Source organism: Sinohyriopsis cumingii, chromosome 15 (assembly GCF_028554795.1).
Source record: "Sinohyriopsis cumingii isolate HCF-2022 chromosome 15, ASM2855479v2, whole genome shotgun sequence".
NCBI lineage: Eukaryota > Metazoa > Mollusca > Bivalvia > Unionida > Unionidae > Sinohyriopsis > Sinohyriopsis cumingii.
The window spans coordinates 50615363-50635472 of NC_142975.1; the positions used below are offsets into that span (position 1 = coordinate 50615363).

Genomic DNA, 20110 nt, shown 5'->3' on the forward strand with positions numbered 1-20110 from the left:
TGAAAGAAAAGAAAAAATTGTTTCAGAGACAAAGGCATACAATAAATTTGTCGGATGTGTCTTTACATGATAAAATAACATGAGCACATTTGTGCAATTTCGTTTAGGAATTAGGCTACTAAGCATTAGGGCATTTCAAAATCAAGACAATCACACGCACACACATTTTTGTGTTCTCTATGATAGCACTATTTCAAAATCAAAGCACACGCACACACACAGTTTTGTGTTCTCTATGATATCACTAGTTCAAAATCAATTCACACACACGCGCGCGCACACACACACACACACACACACACACACAGAGTTTTGTGTTCCTCTATGTAAGCACTGTATTGTCCATGCCATGCTCGGGAGAACAAACTATAATCAATGCTACATTAGCACTAACACCCTGCAGGAATCAGATGAAGTAATGGTGATAAATGGAACAGGCTATACTCAGTTTTACAGGTATGGCTTTTAGAAAAATCGCACACGGTAGGTAGAAGTAGGTGCTATCTATGTATCTATCAGAGAAGGGAGGGCTGTTGTTGGTATATACAGCTAACACACATTCAGCGATCAGACTGACAGGCGAAAGAAGATAGATCACCGCCAAGATTGTACTAACTGCATTCCTGGAGTTTCTCTCTCTCCCCCCTCTGCATGACGGGTTGAGTTATACGTATATGAACTTAATCTGTCAGTTTAAGAGGACAGGGTCGCAAGATACATAGATGATTGTTCCTAAAGCAATTGAGTTATTTTGTTTTTTTGGACCCAGTATACCACTGTTGTCAGTGTGATGCCATTCAATCTACGCCACGGTCAAAAGACGAGATCAGACAATTTATGTTAAGTAATAACGTCGCAGTGATCATTATGCATTGCTAAAGATCGTGTTGAGATTATATATGTGTTTTATTTTTACCGTTCTATAAGTAAACAAGACGTTTTGTTTACGGATGTACTTACCATTCCTTTGATCAGCTGAATACATGATGGACGTACCGAACATAATTTACCTGTGGTGAAAGGATTTTGTTGATGGCTTATTCATAGCTGTGGTTTGTTTACGACGTTTTCATGAGATTGAATTGGAACCCGATACATGAAAATGACACCTTGATACCTGTAATTTATGAATTATATCAGTGTTCACTTTTATTCTGCATACAACTCAAAAAATATCCCTGTCACCTTAAGGGACTGTACTTGATGCAAAATATAAATGTTGGGAAAGGTGAACAGAGGAAAACGTGATGCGTTTTATTTAATCCAGAGAGAATGGGATTACAATAGCTATGTAAATGTAAGTATAGATTGTTGAAATGTTTATGTATGTTATACACAGCATATAAATCGCTGATGCAGCTTGTGATTCAAGTGATCAACAGACAATAGAACCAATTTTCTCATAAAAAGACAAGATACGAAAGGTATTTAGTGTAAAGGTATATACATTTCGTGTACAAATTTACTTACATATGACTTTTAGGATTGATTGAATAGATCTAAACCATACACGTAAACAGGTAACTTTTTATGAATATTGTTCATTAATGTTTAGAAGATTGGGAGGTTTAATTGTGCTTGTGATCCACAATTGTGTATTGTACATTTTACTAATGTTCCTTTAAAAAAAAAAAATTCTTCCTTTAATACGAGTCTGATTTTACATTATCACATAATACAATAATTCCAGCCTAATGACCACCATGTTAGTTTCTATACTGATACAAAAATGTCATCACATAATACAATAATTCCAGCCTAATGACCACCATGTTAGTTTCTATACTGATACAAAAATGTCATCACATAATACAATAATTCCAGCCTAATGACCACCATGTTAGTTTCTATACTGATACAAAAATGTCATCACATAATACAGTAATCACAGTCTAATGACCACCATGTTAGTGACTATAGGGATTTAAAATTATCACATGATAGAGCAGTCCTGACCTAATGAACACTGCTAGTGGCTATACATGTAGTGATTGAAAATTATTATCACATGATTCAGGAATCCCACACGATACAATAGTCCCATGTAGTGATTGAGAACCATCATCACCTGATACAGGAATCCCACATGATACAGTAGTCCCATATAGTGACTGAAAATTATTATCACATGATACAGGAGTCGCACATGATCAGGCCCAGCCCTAGGATGTGCAGGGCCCAAGGCAGCAAGCAGTTAGCATGGCCCCAAGCAAAAGAATTGCATTGTGGAGTTGATTTCCTGAAAGCACCAGGTCCAAGGCGGTTGCCTCGTTTCGCCTTGCCCTAGTGCGGGTCCTGCACATGATACAGTAGTCCCATGTGGTGATTGAAAATTATCACATGATACAAGAATCCCGCATGATACAGTAGTCCCATGTGGTGATTGAAAATGATTATCACATAATACATACTTCTGGTCTAATGACCAATGTGCTACTGGCTGTAAGGATTGAAAATTATTATAAAATAATGCAGTAATCCTGTCCTAATGACCATCACACTAGTGGCTATAACGATAGAAAATCATTATCAAATGGTACAGTATTCCCACCCTAATAACCACCACACTAGTGGCTATAGTGATAATAATTTAGTTTTGAAGCATTTTTATTTCTTTAGTAATCACAAGTTTAAAAGCACGAAAGTGAAGGTGAACTTGATATATAGATTATGACCAGTAAATCCTGACCCATTCGATGAATCCAATAAATTTTATTCCCCACCAATGCAACCAGAAATGGTTATTCAGTCAGTCATGATGTAATGTTTTACAACACAAGTGATGCTCACCCAACGATGATGACCTTAAAGCAATAACCCTTGTCAGTCATTAGTAACACTACTTATATTTGCAAGCAGTTGATGTTACTACTTGCAGTACAGAAGCTTGGATAATTGAATCCCATAGTTTGCGGAACAATTCCGTGATCAATTGTCTATGCAACAGACTTTTAAGAAAATCACAGCTATTTTAGAATTGAAGAATGAAATAAAATTGATGTCAGGTCTAACTGAACAAATTTTCTCAAATATTAAACTGTAATAAAATCCTATGTATACATGCCCGTCTATTTGTATCAGAACACACACACACACACAGCTGAATACTACTATTGGGGCCACACCGCTAAAGAGACCACTTTCCTGAAGTCCCAGTAGTGATTTAGCTTGTGTTTCAATGTTTCAATGATTTCTTTTTTACATAGATGTATTAATGAAGACTGTATTTACATTAACATTAATATGGTTTTTCTTCAGTTGTGAACAGTGCTAAATTATATACAAATCTGCCAGAAATGTTGCAATCCATTCATTAATATTATTTACAGTAGTCTAATAATTTCTTATCATTAAATTTTCAGGGTCTATTCTTGATAAAGTGATTTTGAGATCGATGCTGATTTCTACAATATCTCACTCAATAATCGGCCAGCAATGCAACAATCACTCATCATTTCCTACCTCTTGTTTCATCTGTTTACTCATGTATTTATAATTTTCTTCCCCTTTTTTCTGAAGAATGAAATTTCCTTTCATAATATTTATTTCTAGAATAGAACCTGGGTACCATGGAAGTTGCTTATTGTCAACTAGATTTTATAAATTTGTGGAAATTGTGAAGTTGTAAAAATGATAATAAGCAATTTTTCTTTCTCATTTTTTTGAAGAAATATTTTTTCAGCAAATGAATTCAACTTTTGCCATTTTGTTGAACATAAATAGGTTTCACAACACACAGTTTCCTAAATGGCTAACGATAGGCAGCAGTCTTTCTAACAATGTATCTTTAAAATATGATACATTTACATATTTCCAAGGCAAGAAGACTTCATTATCCACCAATTTCAAGACCTAGATCTCCATTGCAGTCCCCATTCCATATCTTTATCTATTGTTGTAATATTGAAAGTGAATTGAAAATGTAATGCCTAAACAAAAAGTAACCCATTGTGCCAAAATTGTTGGTGAAAGGGATTGTTTTACAAATTACGTCAGGCATACAGTATTGACCCATGTCCAGTATGTGCCAGTTGCAAGTTTTATTTGTAAAATACACCTGTAAATCTGGCAGTTTTGACCAGGTGTGTAAGCTACAGTATGCACTTGCTTTTAAGTAAAGTCCATCTGCAGACAGCATAGACCCTGATCTGTCACTGCATGATGAACTAGTAGATCAGGGTCTGTGTTGTTTGTTCTTTTGATTCCTTCTAACAAGCTGCACTGGCTTAGATCTGCTGGTGCATTATGTGATGGCAGATCTGGGTCTGTGCAGTTTGATTTGGACTAAATTTATATGTGAGTATGTATAAGTTTGTTTTTATACTTTGATTTAGTTGCAATTTATGAAGCACAGACATTGAATTCAAAACAGGTATTTCGTTTGAATGCCTCAATTCCACAACTGTGATTTTATTGACCAAGTGCACAGCATCATATTCAATTTCAAATATTGATTGTTCTGTTTGTACCTATAACATTTTATTGTTGTTTCAAGCATGGTACATGGTTTTACACATTACATGATGTATTGGCATGTCAGGAAATGCCTAATAGTTGTTTTCAATTAGATCAAACACATCTTGTAATGTAAAATTCCTGCCATTCAGACATTTCACTGTTTTAAAGTAATATCATAAGAATGTTAAACCACATTTTTTGGCAGGCATTGAAACTGATTTGTCAAAAACAAAATATGTGTGTTTCCAGTTGCCAAATAGTCCCTGTTTTTTTATTACTGACCCTGGCAATTTTTTCCCCCAGGGTAAAAAGAGAAATCAATTGAAAAGTCCCGAAATTGATATATATATATATATATATATATATATATATATATATATATATATATATATATATATATATATATATAATGTGGAGAAAACAAATTCTATCTACCCTAATTTTAAAACAAGCACAGTAGGAAACATATTTTTTGGGCCTTACTTTATCACAGTGTATTTATGATTTATTTAGTTCAACTCTTCTGTTATGTCCAGGCAGATCATTCAGGGTCTATCAGTTAATTTTATATATAATTTTTTAAAAAAACAACACATGCTGTAGACCCGGATCTTCCAATCTAGTATAGCACAGAATATCTGTGTATATAATGTGTGCGGGTACATCTGTGTTTTGCACATACAGTATGTATATGGTATACCCAAAAAAGTGCAGAAAGTAACGTAACACCCCCCCCCCCAAAGTCTATTGTACAGTTTTGTACTTTATGCTGATTTGGTTTCACATGCTGGGATAATTAAATCACATCATTCACAAAATAATTCTAAGATCAATTGTCTATGGATTCTGCAACCATTTAGAAAATTGCATATAGTTCAGAATTAAAGAATAAAATTAAATTTACATGTTATGTTTGGTAAAATATATATGTTTGATACAATTTCTATTTAATATTAATAAATGCAGTGTTACAAAACGCTTTCTACATATATCTAAAATCCATCCATCCATGGCCCATCAATGGATGGATGGTAATAGGTCCCAGAGCATCGCTATAGAATATCATGCTTGGACTGTAAAATCAGGGAGCTATGCCCTTTTCCAGTCATGCATTCATATCTCCTTCCAACCTTCTTGTAAGGTCAGTGTCATTAAAAATCTAGGTAAAGGTTTTGGTTCAAATTATACTGGATTATCATCAGTCCCAAACATGGGGAGGGAGGGATATCATATGCCCCAAACACAGGGACTGACATACGTCCCAAACATGGGGAGTGATGGATATCATACATCCCGAACACAGGGAGGGACATACATCCCAAACATGGGGAGGGAGGGATATCATATGTCCTGGTCACGGGGAGAGATGGATATCATACATTCCAAACACTGGGAGGGATGTCATATGTCCCAAACACTAGCAGTGATGGATCTCATGCATCCCAAACACGGGGAGGGCAGGATATCGTACATCCTTGTTTTGGATATCATATGTCCCAGCATGAGGAGGAATGGATATCATGCATACCAGACATGGGTAGTGATGGATATCATGCGTCCCAAACATGGGGAGGGATGGATATCATGTGCCCCAGACATGGGGATGGATGGATATCACACGTCCCAAGTATGGAGAGGGATGGATATCATATGTCCCAAACATGGGGAGGGAGGGATATCATATGCCCCAAACACAGGGAAACAGGCCTCCTGTATAATTCCATGAAATTTCTTTTTATGGATTAATTATATATATACTACAAATTAGAGTGGATGAAAAATTACCTCAACATAATTTGGAAAGTAAAGACCCCTGTTATTATACATGTTTTCAGTGTTATTAAATTGATTTTGTTGGATACAACGACAATTCTTCACAACTTTTATTTCGTAGGCAAAGCTTTATTGATTGATTGATTGATTTTGTTTTTGTCCTGTAGCTTAATTATGAAATGATGCTACTTATATAAAATTGAATTAGTGGAAATGTAGCACTTTAGAAACACAAGGCTGTATCAACCACCATCTAGGCATGGATGAATCTACATTTGTTAACTGCTAAAAGCAGTTTTTCAGAGATCTGTGTTTTAATGATAGTGTGCTACCACTGGTCAAGTATCTACACCATGTATACCAGCAACTAGACTATGTATACAAAACTCTGCACCCCAGAAGAAAGTTTAAAAAAAAATAACATTCAAAGTCACTGCCAAGTCCAGGTATATTATGATCCTGTTGGGTAGTAAAAGCTACAGACTGCATACTTGCAGGAATTGGTTTTGACTGCTTGCAGACTCTTGCTGCTGTGGCACTGGATGAGTCAGTGGAGTAATCTGTCTGTTTTTAACATTACAGGTTACCAGGTAATATTGTAGCATATGAGGTAACCACAGCATAGAGTATTGATGTACATGCAGAATGTTACATTAGGAGCTGGATCAGGAAACTAGGAAATTTATTTGAGATTTAAGTTTATATAAATATAGCTGTATATGTTGAGTTTTGAATCTCTGATTTATAAATATAGATAGCTTTTTAGGGGGATATATGAAAGTAATAGACACAGAGAAAATTGACAAAATTATTATCATTATTATTGCTGCCATTGTTTTGTTGTTGTCAACTCCGTATTTTGTAGAACATAAAAAAGGCATTAAGATTGTAACAAAAATGACAAATTTGTACAACATGCTACTTTGCTCAGCTTTTTGTTGATTTGGCGTTTTGTGGCACAACAACACAAATAGGTTATGTAGTGCTGGGGAAGTGGGAGTAAAGTACCTTATCAGTGCTATGCAACCAAGGTTGACCTTAATGTAGGATTCCGATAAGTAACTTATGATCATGGTAGCCAACCCAGGTTGATCTTAATGTTGGAGTCAGATCAGTAACTTATCATCATGGTAGCCAACCCAGGTTGATCTTAATGTTGGAGTCAGATCAGTAACTTCTCACCATGTTAGCCAACCCAGGTTGATTTTAATGTTGGAGTCAGATCAGTAACTTATCACCATGTTAGCCAACCCAGGTTGATTTTAATGTTGGAGTAAGATCAGTAACTTATCACCATGGTAGCCAACCCAGGTTGGTCTTAATGTTGGATTCAGATCTGTAACTTCTCACCATGCCAGCCACCCAGGTTGATCTTAATGTAGGATTCATATTGATAACTTATCACCATGGTAGCCAACCCAGGTTGATCTTAATGTTGGATTCAGATCTGTAACTTCGATTCAGATCTGTAACTTCTCACCATGCCAGCCACCCAGGTTGATCTTAATGTAGGATTCATAATGGTAACTTATGACCTTGCTAGCCAACCCAAGTTGATCTTAATATTGGAGTCAGATTGGTTACTTATCACTATGCTAGCCATCCCAGGTTGATCTTAATGTTGGAGTCAGATCAGTTATTTCTCACCATGCCAGCCCACATATGTTGATCTTAATATAGGATTCAGATCAGTAACTTATCACCATGCCAGCTAACCAAGGTTGATCTTAATTTTGAATTCAGATCAGTAACTTAACACTATGCCATCCAATCCAGGTTGATCTTAATGTTGAATTCAGATCAGTAACTTAACACCGTGCCATCCAATCCAGGTTGATCTTAATGTTGGATTCAGATCTGTAACTTATCACCATGTTAGCCATGCCAGGTTGATCTTAATGTAGGATTCAGATCTGCATTCTTTTCATTGTGAGTTCTGACTATGACTCCTATGCCACCATCACTCTTCAACTCCAGTTCAAAGTGTGGAATAAGCTAAGACTACTCATTACAGATTGCAGTGTAATCTGATGTTTATTTTAGATTCTTATTCTAACTCATTGTTATTGTTGCCTTGTTGCCATTTTTAATTTATTGTCACCTTTGATGTTAACCCATCTCACTATGGTTTTAACATGATATACTCTGTAAAACAAGAAGGATATAGATTTTTTTCTTTAGTGCAGAGAACTTGATGATGCAGAATGTAGCCTATTATATATATATATATACATGTATATATATATATATATATATATATATATATATATATATATATATATATATATATATATATATATATATATATTACTTATATATTATATTTTTTTTTCTTTTTTTGTTCTCTCCAGACATTATCATGGAATCGTACCTGGTTTTGATCAAGAACCAAGAACTACATAGGAATTGCTGCATATTGTAACAGGGCATCAGAAAATTGTGAAGGCACATGGGAGTGCTAAAAGCAAACAACAGGTACAGTGTAACTTTACAGTTTTCATATATTGAAGCAATATATTCATCAAATACTTTTTCAGCTGAAGAAAATCAACCATGTTATATTTGTAAAAGGTTTTTGATATCCAGTCTTTTGTCAGTATTTATGACCCATGATGTGTGGAGAGGGCATAAGTGTAACCCATGTCCATTCGTCTTGTCTCTGTCATGTAGCATTATGTAATGGCACTTCATATTATGTACTCAGGTAATGTGTCCTGTACAAAATTTGTTTCCGCTTATGAACTTTTGAAGGATTTCATGGAATGATATAAAATTTGTTATGAGGTTTTGCACTATGAAGACCCCAGTTAAGTATGTTATTTCCCATTTTCCATCAGAATTTATTCTGGCAATGGCCCTAGTTTGACACAGAACTGTTTCCTTGTTTTGTCGGAGCTCAGTGAACATTTTAAGGACATCTTAGATTTGAAAACATATTTGTTATGATGTGGTATTATTAGGATCAAGTTTGATTTTTACTTTCTTATTGCATAATTTATTTTTGACTCAGACCTTTGTGATTTTAATTGCATTATTTTGGTGGTGAAGTCAGGGTGGATCCATTTTACATTTGGGCAAATTAGGTACTCCAATTTAAATTGGCAAATCAGGTATTTCGATGTAAATAGTTCAAAGTATATTTTTCTAATTTTTTTGGATATAATAGTATTAGATTCTTTGATTTTGGTATCCCCATAACAAAACAGTATGTAAATAGATATTTTGTTTATATCTTTGTGTCTTTTTAAGTGTATATTTGTTGCTGTCATCCACTGAAAATAGTGACCTTTATCACTTGAAAGGGTTTGGACAGTTTTTCTTATACTGCATTTTGAAAAACAAGAGATTTTAAAATAAAAAGGAGCAGAATTTTTACTTGTTCTATCCCCACATTACAGAAACCAGTGGGAACCAGTTTACTGGGGTCTGGAAATGTTATACAGGTGCAGTGATGTGTGGCTGAGTAATCACATTAAGAAGGCTAACATGTGTACACAACTAGCTGTTAATTGATTACCTTATAATTACTGTTGTAATATTGAATGGTTATGGACAAATGTGAAATATTTAATGTCAGGTACAACAGAAAAGTTGCCTCCTTGCTCATGATTATTCAAGATTATTATAATTTTCCCTTATAAATATCATAGAGTTCCAAATGTTCAGCTTATACATCACACTGCCTTCATCAGTAAATACTGTTGATCACATGACTTATAATGGTCAGAAAAAAATTAGAAGGAGACAATACTCGGAATAGATGTAACCTCCTTATTGAACATATCTGCACCTTACTGAGACTGTACATCACATATTTTATCTACAGAGGGCAATTTTACCAACAGAGAAAGGGAGCAGTCTGTAACCAACAGTTGCCAATTTATACATGGAGCTTTTGTTTTGAAGAAGCCCTTGGAATAAGTCAGGAACCTACTTTCAGTGTTCAGATATGTGGATGATACTGTGATTGAACTAAATGAACACCATGTGCAGGTGTTCTCAGATCATCACAACTTCATTGCTCCACATATTCAGTTCCCTTCAGTTCAACCAGAAGAAAGTTGCAAACTACAATTCTTGTACATGTGTATACAAATAAATGATGATGGATCAACCCAAGTCACTGTGTAAAGAAAACCAACCCACACTGAGCAGCATGATAGCTTTTTTCCAATCACCATCTGGAACACTGTTTCAAGAGGTCTGCAGAGTAGTGAGATCTTTATTGCACAGAGGTTACTCTTAGAGGGATCAAACTGAAGATCTGGAGCATGTGAAAGCTGCATTATGGGTAAATGGCTATCCAGGGTGGCTTTTCAAACTCCCAGAGAAGAAGAAAACAATATGAAATAAAACTGGTGGTGGCCAAATAAAACCAATATCTGTATGCCATACATCTGCAGTTCATCAGAAGTCCAAGCTAGACTGTATTCAGATGAGTTGGAATTAATATATATATTAAACTTAAATTTCTTTAACAGACCAACTTATATATGTGAGGGACAAAACAGAAAATTTGAAAAAAATATGGTGTGGTTTTATCATATTAATCATAGTGGTTGTGAGAATGACTATATTGGTGAGACAGGAAGAGTGATAGAAATATCAGTAGAGAGAGTCATCTGTAATACATGAACTTTGTAGGAAAAAGGGACATTCCATCATTCCCAGTCAGACCAAGGTCATCACATCTGAGGACAACACAAGAAAAAGGAAGGTGAAAGAGGCAATTGAAATATGACAGCAGAAGCCAACACTAAAGAGGGACAATGGGTTTGAATTACCACCCATCTACAAGTCATCTTGTAGGAGGTGACCATTATAAATCATGTGATCTACAGTAGTTGCTGATGAAGGCAGTGTGAAATTGCTGAACATCTTGATATTGCTCGAAAATAATAAAGGATTCCAAGTTGATCCATGATGGCTTTTGTGTTTTTGGATAAAAAAACAAGCCCACCTTTGATGGAGGTGAGATGACATGGAAACACTGGAGTTAGTATTTTGAGTTCTGGTATTGTTTAATCATCATGGCATTATTTAAGGTATTTCTTGAGGCTCATTGAAGGGAAGATAATATATTTTTTTAATTCAATTCATGACATAGAAATATGAGACTCAGAAATACTTCTGAACTCAGGAACAATTTTCGTGGGGTCAGTGTAGATTGGAGGAGTAATGAAGAGCAGTCAGCTGGATGAAATATGAAATTTGAACTTTACAGACTAAGAATGGTTGTTTTGTCATTGCCACAAATGCTGATGCAGAGAGTACATTCACCATTCTTCATTCTTAGGAAAGTGATTCAGGGGGACAATTTGGACCAGGTAACTATTGGGAGCCAGTGTTCAGTTTGAAACTTAATAAAAACAATGAAATTCATTAATAATCACAGTGATCTTCAGAAAGAAAATAAAAATGATGGCTGACTTTATAAAAGAAGTCTCAGCAGTAAACTATGAGGTATGCAATTTTCCTTTCGCACTTAATTGACAATAAACTGACTGGAATTTATTCATTATTATAGGTTCAAAACTTTATGTTTTATTATAGAGAATAGATTCCATATGTCCAAGAATTCGCTTGTTTTCTTTTCAGTCCCCTTAAAAAACATACGGTTTATCTCAGTATAAAAATCTGCTGGTTTCGAAGTCAGTCTCTGATCATAATTTGTAAATGAATTGGTTTGATCTATTAGTTTGATGTCATGGTTCTGTCATATATATACACATACACACACAGAGATATATATATAGATATATATATATACACACACACACACACACACACATACATACATACATACATCACTTGAATGTTGTTGTTGTTGTTGTTGTTGTGGGGTTTAACGCCATTTTTCAGCACGATAGGCTATACATGGCGGCCAGTATTAATGGTGGAGGAAGAACCTGGAAAACCCCGGAAAGAACCACCGACCCACGAGAAGCTACTGGCAAGCTTTCTCACATGCCCACATTGGCTGAATCTTAGACTCGAACCGCCGCAGACAGAGGTAAGATATCAGTGATCTGTAACGAAGAGCACTTTAGACCACTCGGCCACTCGGGGCCCCTCACTTGAATGAGTCACATTGTCCCTGTGTATTAAGCATCCTCTTATTTTTGTGTCATGCTTGTACATACTTGGAGCATAAGATAACAGAGTTAGGTTAGATTAAGTCAGGCCCAGGCAAAGTTTCTGATTGGTTGTAAACCATTAAATTATAGTCCTAGTTCTATTCTGATTGGCTGTAAACCATTAAATGATAGTCCTAGTTCTATTCTGATTGGCTGTAAACCATTAAATTATAGTCCTAGTTCTATTCTGATTGGCTGTAAACCATTAAATTATAGTCCCAGTTCTATAAAGAAGGATAGGTGTAACTAAGTAACCTTCAGGCTATTAAGGTAATGTGGTCATTTTTAATAAACTAATTGTAGGTGTAACTTATTCATTAATTTACACATTGGCATGTCAAGAAGGAGAGCTGATGGTGATCCATCCGTGAGTGTCTTTGAAATTGTGTGGCTGCCTCAGGGATCACACCTTGGCACACCTGTTTCAGGTTCACTTGGGCCACTTTCCAACAGACAAATCATTACCTGTAGTTCACTGATTTGATAGCCTAAGGTTAAGTCACCTGCATACGTTATGCATTATCATCAGCATCTACATGGACATTGAGCAACCTGATATCAAGTTAGCTTTTCATATCTACAAGACTGTCTGGAGGTGAGGCCTTTCAGCCATTGGTTTTTATATGCCCTATGTTGCATGTGGTTTTCCCTGTCCATCCAGCTGGTTAATTTATGCATTGAGGTAAGTTTTTGGGGCAGTAGAGGGGAGAAATTTTGCTCTCATAATTTATTTCTATTTTTGGAGGTTGAAGGGTTGTATGCATTAAGATAGTTACTGGATTTATTTACTCTACATTTCAATGAACAAAAAAAAAGGGATGATGCTTATTTGAAGTGGGATAGATGAATATACATTTATTTGCTGTAGTGGTCATAGACCAGAAGAGCTTTTCAAATGGTGTATTGTCCATTGTCCATCTGCCATCAGCTTGTTATTGCTACACCTTTTAAACTACTTAAAGGATTGCCATAACACTTTACACACACATTGATCCCATTTTCTAGTTGGTCCTAAATTTAAATGGTGCAGCTTGGGTCCAATATGGCCACCATGGCAGCCATCTTGAAATTCTTGCTAATGCAACTCCTTTTGAATGGATGATCATATGAAAATGGGGTTTTCCCTAAAATAAACTTATTATGATGTTTGATTGGTCCTAAAAGAAATGGTGATGATCAGATGTCCAGTATGGCCACCACTGCAGCTGTCTTGAATATCCTGTTATAGCCATTCATCCTGTATTGATAATCATAACAACATGGGATTTTCACTGGAAGACTTCTTATGACATCTAGTTGGTCATAAATGAAAATGGTGTGAATCGCACATTTTATATGGTCACCTTTACAGCCATCTTAAAAATCTACTCCTGCTGAACGGGTGGTCATGTTTACATGGTTTTGTTTTACTAAAAGACTGAATATCTTATGATATCTAGTGTCCTAAATGAAAATGTACAGATCTGATACTCAATATGGCCACCACAGTGGTCAGCTTGAAAATCTTTTTATTGCTACTTCTATCAATGTGGAGTTTTTGCTAAAAACTTCTTATGATATGTACGTGGGACTAAATAAAAATGATTTTGATCTGTCTTCTGAAATAAACCTTGTTGTCACAATGCAACGTGAACAGAAAGTTATGTTAGTGTATGGTTTTATCAGAAACTTCCTGTGATGTCCAGTTGGTCCTAAATGAAAATAGTGCTGATCTGACATCCAAAATGGCCCCCACTTGAGCCATCTTGAAATTCTTGTCATTGCTACTCCTGAGTGGAAAGTCATCTCTTGGCCATAGTATTATCTCAGTTTCTTGCAACAGGGGTGGCTAATTATCATCATTGGGTTTTCACTTCTCATGATACAGTTGGTTGGTCTTGAATTGGAAGGCAGTATCAACATGGAGGTTTCACTTCTTGTGATACAATCGGTTGGTCTTGAATTGGAAGGCAGTATCAACATGGAGGTTTCACTTCTTGTGATACTTAGTTGCTACTAAATGAAAATGGTGCCAGTCGTACATCCACTATGACTACCATGACAATTGTTTTAAAAATCATGTTGTCACTACTTCCCCTGAAAGGCTCATCATTATGACGTGTGGTTTTCACCAAAGTACTTTAAATGATGTCCACTTTGTCCTAAATGAAAATGGTGCCAGTCGTACGTCCACTATGACTGCCATGACAATTGTTTTAAAAATCATATTGTCACTACTTCCCCTGAAAGGCTCATCATTATGACGTGTGGTTTTCACCAAAGTACTTTAAATGATGTCCACTTTGTCCTAAATGAAAATGGCACCATACTGTTATCTAGTACATGCACCACAGCAGCTAATTTGATAACTCTGAAGAATGTCCAAGATGGTTTTAAAACTTGACAGATAAAAGAAAGAAACGGTCTTATCTTGAATTCCTAGAGATTTTGTTTACCAAGTAGACGGTTGCACACTGTGAGAGACTCTTATTTAACCTATTGACAAGAATAATGATCCATTGAATTTCAGTCTAACGCAGTAAAAAAGTATATGTAATAAATTGTCAAATGTTTGAATTTAGCACCTGATCAACACTGAGTAAAATGTTTGAGGGACATTAGTGATTTGGTTAAATTTAATATACTGAATAAATGTGATTACATTTCAAATGCAAATTATATGCTTTAAATGGAAATTTTTAAAACCGATGTTGGAGACATGTATTATATACAGTACATGTATAAAATGGAAGAAAATGTTGATGCATTTATTACCTAATGCTGAGAGTGTCAAGTAGAGATATGACAGTTGAAAAAGAGGTTTAAATTTTTGTAATTTTTTTTAAAAATTCAAGCATCTAAAGTTCCATATTTGCCATTGTGTTTCATTTACAATGGGTATTGTAATTGAAGTTTTTATCACATGTTTACTAAATTTGAAGGTCTTCTGAAAACATTCCAAGAATTCTTTCTACTTTCTTTACATATGTGACCTATTTAGCACACAAGAAAGTTTTGTCTGTGATAAAATAAGTAAAAGTTGAGTGCCTTGATCGTTTGTACAAGTCAGGTTATTTTCTGCTCAGCAAGACTTGGATTGTTCTTTGCCGCTATACAAAATACACCCATTATTTATTGCTCATTCATGTCAGATAACTTGGCAGATAGCTTGGTGCAAGGATGTTGGAAATAATGTAATCTTCTTTTGATCAGGGGATTTTATTTCTACTTTTGTTAACTTAAAAGTTTACTGTTTTAACTGGAATATGGGTTTGAAATCTCTGAGCACTTTCTGGATCCACTTTTGCATCTGTACTTGTAAAACCCAATAGTACACTTTAATTATTGTGTATACTTACTTATAAGTGCAGATGGCATATACTCAGAACTTTGGTGAATAAAGCAGTTTTGTTAAGAGTAATTTATGGAAAAAACAACATAGACCCTAATTTGCTGTTCATTCTGTGATGGCAGATCAGGGTCTGTGTTGTTTGTAGTTTTACTTAATGCATAAATGAATATATGTGGTACATTTATATTGCTAGTTGTCCAATTTATGTTATATGCATTTTGGAGTTCATAATTATCCAATTTATGTTATATGCATTTTGGTGTTCATAATTATCCAATTTATGTTATATGCATTTTGGAGTTCATAATTATCCAATTTATGTTATATGCATTTTGGAGTTCATAATTGTCCAATTTATGTTATATGCATTTTGGAGTTCATAATTGTCCTGTTTAGGTTATATGCATTTTGGAGTTCATAATTGTCCAATTTATGTTATATGTGTTTTGGAGTTCATAATTGTCCAATTTATGTTATATTTGTTTTGGAGTTCATAATTGTCCAATTTATGTTATATGCATTTTGGAGTTCATAATTGTCCAATTTACGTTATATGCATTTTGAAGTTCATAGTTGTCCAATTTATGTTATATGCATTTTGGAGTTCATAATTGTCCAATTTATGTTGTATGCATTTTGGAGTTCATAATTGTCCAATTTATGTTATATGCATTTTGGAGTTCATAATTGTCCAATTTATGTTATATGCATTTTGGAGTTCATAATTGTCCAGTTTATGTTATATGCATTTTGGAGTTCATAATTGTCCAGTTTATGTTATATGCATTTTGGAGTTCATAATTGTCCAGTTTATGTTATATGCATTTTGGAGTTCATAATTGTCCAATTCATGTTGTATGCATTTTGGAGTTCATAATTGTCCAATTTATGTTATATGCATTTTGAAGTTCATAATTGTCCAATTTATGTTATATGCATTTTGGAGTTCATAATTGTCCAGTTTATGTTATATGCATTTTGGAGTTCATAATTGTCCAGTTTATGTTATATGCATTTTGGAGTTCATAATTGTCCAGTTTATGTTATATGCATTTTGGTGTTTATAATTATCCAATTTATGTTATATGCATTTTGGAGTTCATAATTGTCCAATTTATGTTATATGCATTTTGGAGTTCATAATTGTCCAATTTATGTTATATGCATTTTGGAGTTCATAAATGTCCTGTTTAGGTTATATGCATTTTGGAGTTCATAATTGTCCAATTTATGTTATATGCATTTTGGAGTTCATAATTGTCCAATTTATGTTATATGTGTTTTGGAGTTCATAATTGTCCAATTTATGTTATATGCATTTTGGAGTTCATAATTGTCCAATTTATGTTGTATGCATTTTGGAGTTCATAATTGTCCAATTTATGTTATATGCATTTTGGAGTTCATAATTGTCCAATTTATGTTATATGCATTTTGAAGTTCATAGTTGTCCAATTTATGTTATATGCATTTTGAAGTTCATAGTTGTCCAATTTATGTTATATGCATTTTGGAGTTCATAATTGTCCAATTTATGTTGTATGCATTTTGGAGTTCATAATTGTCCAATTTATGTTGTATGCATTTTGGAGTTCATAATTGTCCAGTTTATGTTATATGCATTTTGGAGTTCATAATTGTCCTGTTTATGTTATATGCATTTTGGAGTTCATAATTGTCCAATTTATGTTATATGGTGTTTCAGGCGCAAAGCTAGTGATATGGACTGTTTCATAATTGTCCGTTTATGTGATATGCTGTTTAAGGCACAAAGCTAATGATATGGGCTGTTTAAGGACCACAGCTAATGATATGGGCTGTTTAAGGGGCAAAGCTAAAGATATGGACTGTTTAAGGGACAAAGCTAATGATATGGGCTGTTTAAGGGACAAAGCTAATGATATGGGCTATTTAAGATACAAAGCTAATGATGTTAACTATTTAAGGGTAAAGCTAATGATATGGGCTATTTAAGGGGCAAAGCTAATGATATGGGCTATTTAAGGTGCAAAACTAATGATATGGGCTATTTAAGGTGCAAAACTAATGATATGAGCTATTTGAGAGGAAAAGCTAATGATATGGACTATTTAAGGGGCAAAGCTAATAATATGGGATGTTTGAGGGACAAAGCTGGTGCTATGGGCTGTTTGAGTTGTAAAGTTTGTGCTATGGGATGTTTGAGGGACCAAGCTAGTGCTATGGGCTGTTTGAGTTGTAAAGCTAGTGCTATGAGATGTTTGGGGGACAAAGTTAATGGTATGGGTTGTTTAAGAATCAAAGCTAATGATGTGGTCAGTTTAAGAACCAAAGCTAATGATATGGGCTGTTTGAGTTGTGAAGCTTGTGCTATGGGCTGTTTAAGAATCAAAGTTAATGATGTGGGCTGTTTAAGAATTAAAGTTAATGATATGGGCTGTTTGAGTTGTAAAGCTTTTGGTATGTGATGTTTGAGGGACAAAGCTAATGATATGGGATGTTTGAGGGACAAAGCTAGTGCTATAGGGTGTTTGAGTTGTAAAGCTAGTGCTATGGGATGTTTGAGGGACAAAATTAATGGTATGGGTTGTTTAAGAATCAAAGCTAATGATGTGGTCAGTTTAAGAATCAAAGCTAATGATATGGGCTGTTTGAGTTGTGAAGCTTGTGCTATGGGCTGTTTAAAAATCAAAGTTAATGATATCGGCTGTTTAAGAATTAAAGTTAATGATATGGGCTGTTTGAGTTGTAAAGCTTGTGGTATGTGATGTTTGAGGGACAAAGCTAATGTTATGGGCTGTTTAAGAATCAAAGCTAATGATGTGGGCTGTTTAAAAATCAAAGCTAATGATAAGGACTGTTTGAGTTGTAAAGCTTGGGTTATGGAATGTTTGAGGGACAAAGCTAATGTAATGTGCTATTTAAGAATCAAAGCTAATGATGTGGGCAGTTTGAGAGGCAAAGGTTATGCTATGGCTTCTTTAAGGGGCAAACTAATGATGTTGGCTACTTAAGGGCAAAGCTAATGATGTGAACAGTTTGAGGGGCAAAGCTAATGATGTGGACAGTTTGAGGGGCTAATGTTATGGCTGTTAAAGCTAATGATATGGGCTGTTTGAGGGACAAAGCTAATGATATAAACAGTTTGAGAGGCAAAGCTTATACTGTTGGGTATTTAAAGGGCAAAGCTAATGATGTGGGGTGTTTAAGGGGCAAAATATGGGATGTTTAAGTGGCAAAACTAATGATATGGGCTGTTTGAGGGGCAAAGCTAATGCTATGTGCTGTTTGTGGGCTGTTTATGGGGCATAATTTGGATCAGTATGGTAAATCCAAAATGTAAGCATTTTCTATGTAATATCAAATTAAGTCAATTGGACTGACTGTAAGATCCATATGCTCTCCATTCTTCTTTGGCAATATTTAATTGTAGCAAGGTATGAAGGCATGTATTTTTTTTCTCCTGTGTTTAAACATGTTGGGTGTACAAACAGATTAAGATGGCAGGTAAACAGGTTAGTTGCCTACAGGTACTACCATATATATTAGAGAGGTTCATGTAACTTATATATTCAATCATGGAGGAGGGGGGCAACCTGCAAAAATTACAAGATATAATAGCTGTCTGAGATCAGCATGCATACAGTATAGATGATTTTGATTGTTCAAGATGGTTTCACTATAGAGAAGATTTTGTTTATTAGAGATGCTCTCAATATAGAGAGGATTGCTTGTCAGAGATGGTCATAATATAGAGAATTGCTTGTCAGGGATGGTCTTAATATAGAGGAAGTTGTTTGTCAGGGATGGTCTTAATATAGAGGAAGTTGCTTGTCAGGGATGGTCTTAATATAGAAAATTGCTTATCAGGGATGATCTTAATATAGAGGAAGTTGCTTGTCAGGGATGGTTTTAATATAGAGAATTGCTTGTCAGGGATGGTCTTAATATAGAGGAAGTTGCTTGTCAGGGATGGTCTTAATATAGAGAATTGCTTGTCAGGGATGGTCTTAATATAGAGGAAGTTGCTTGTCAGGGATGGTCTTAATATAGAGAATTGCTTGTTAGGGATGGTCTTAATATACGTGAAGTTGCTTCCCTGGGATGGTCTTAATACAGAGGAAGTTGCTTGCTTGGGATGGTCTTAACATAGAGAATTGCTTGTCAGACATGCTCTCAGTATAGAGGGTTTTGCTTGTAAGAGATGGTTTCAGTATAAAGGATTGATTATCGGAGATGGTCTCAGTATAGAGAATTGCTTATCAGAGATGGTCTCAATATAGAGAGGATTGCTTATTAGAGATGGTCTCAGTATGGAGGATATTGCTTATGAAAAATGTTCTCAGTATATATACAGGATTTTGCTTGTCAGAGATGGTCTCAGTATAGAGAGGATGTTTGGATATGTATCATTTACAGTACCACAGGGATA

At 35.0% G+C, this 20110-nt stretch overlaps 1 protein-coding gene across 2 annotated transcripts in view; it reads left to right on the forward strand.

Moving 5' to 3' along the window:
- Window positions 1–464: 464 nt before the first annotated feature.
- LOC149781783 (uncharacterized) overlaps window positions 465–20110 on the forward strand; it is a 143611-nt gene continuing 123965 nt past the window's right edge. For both annotated transcript variants that reach the window (XR_016414784.1, XM_089935943.1), the window contains exons 1-2: window positions 465–1297; window positions 8583–8706. The gene's annotated coding sequence lies outside the window, so the exon portion shown is untranslated. The remainder of the gene's footprint in view (window positions 1298–8582; window positions 8707–20110) is intronic.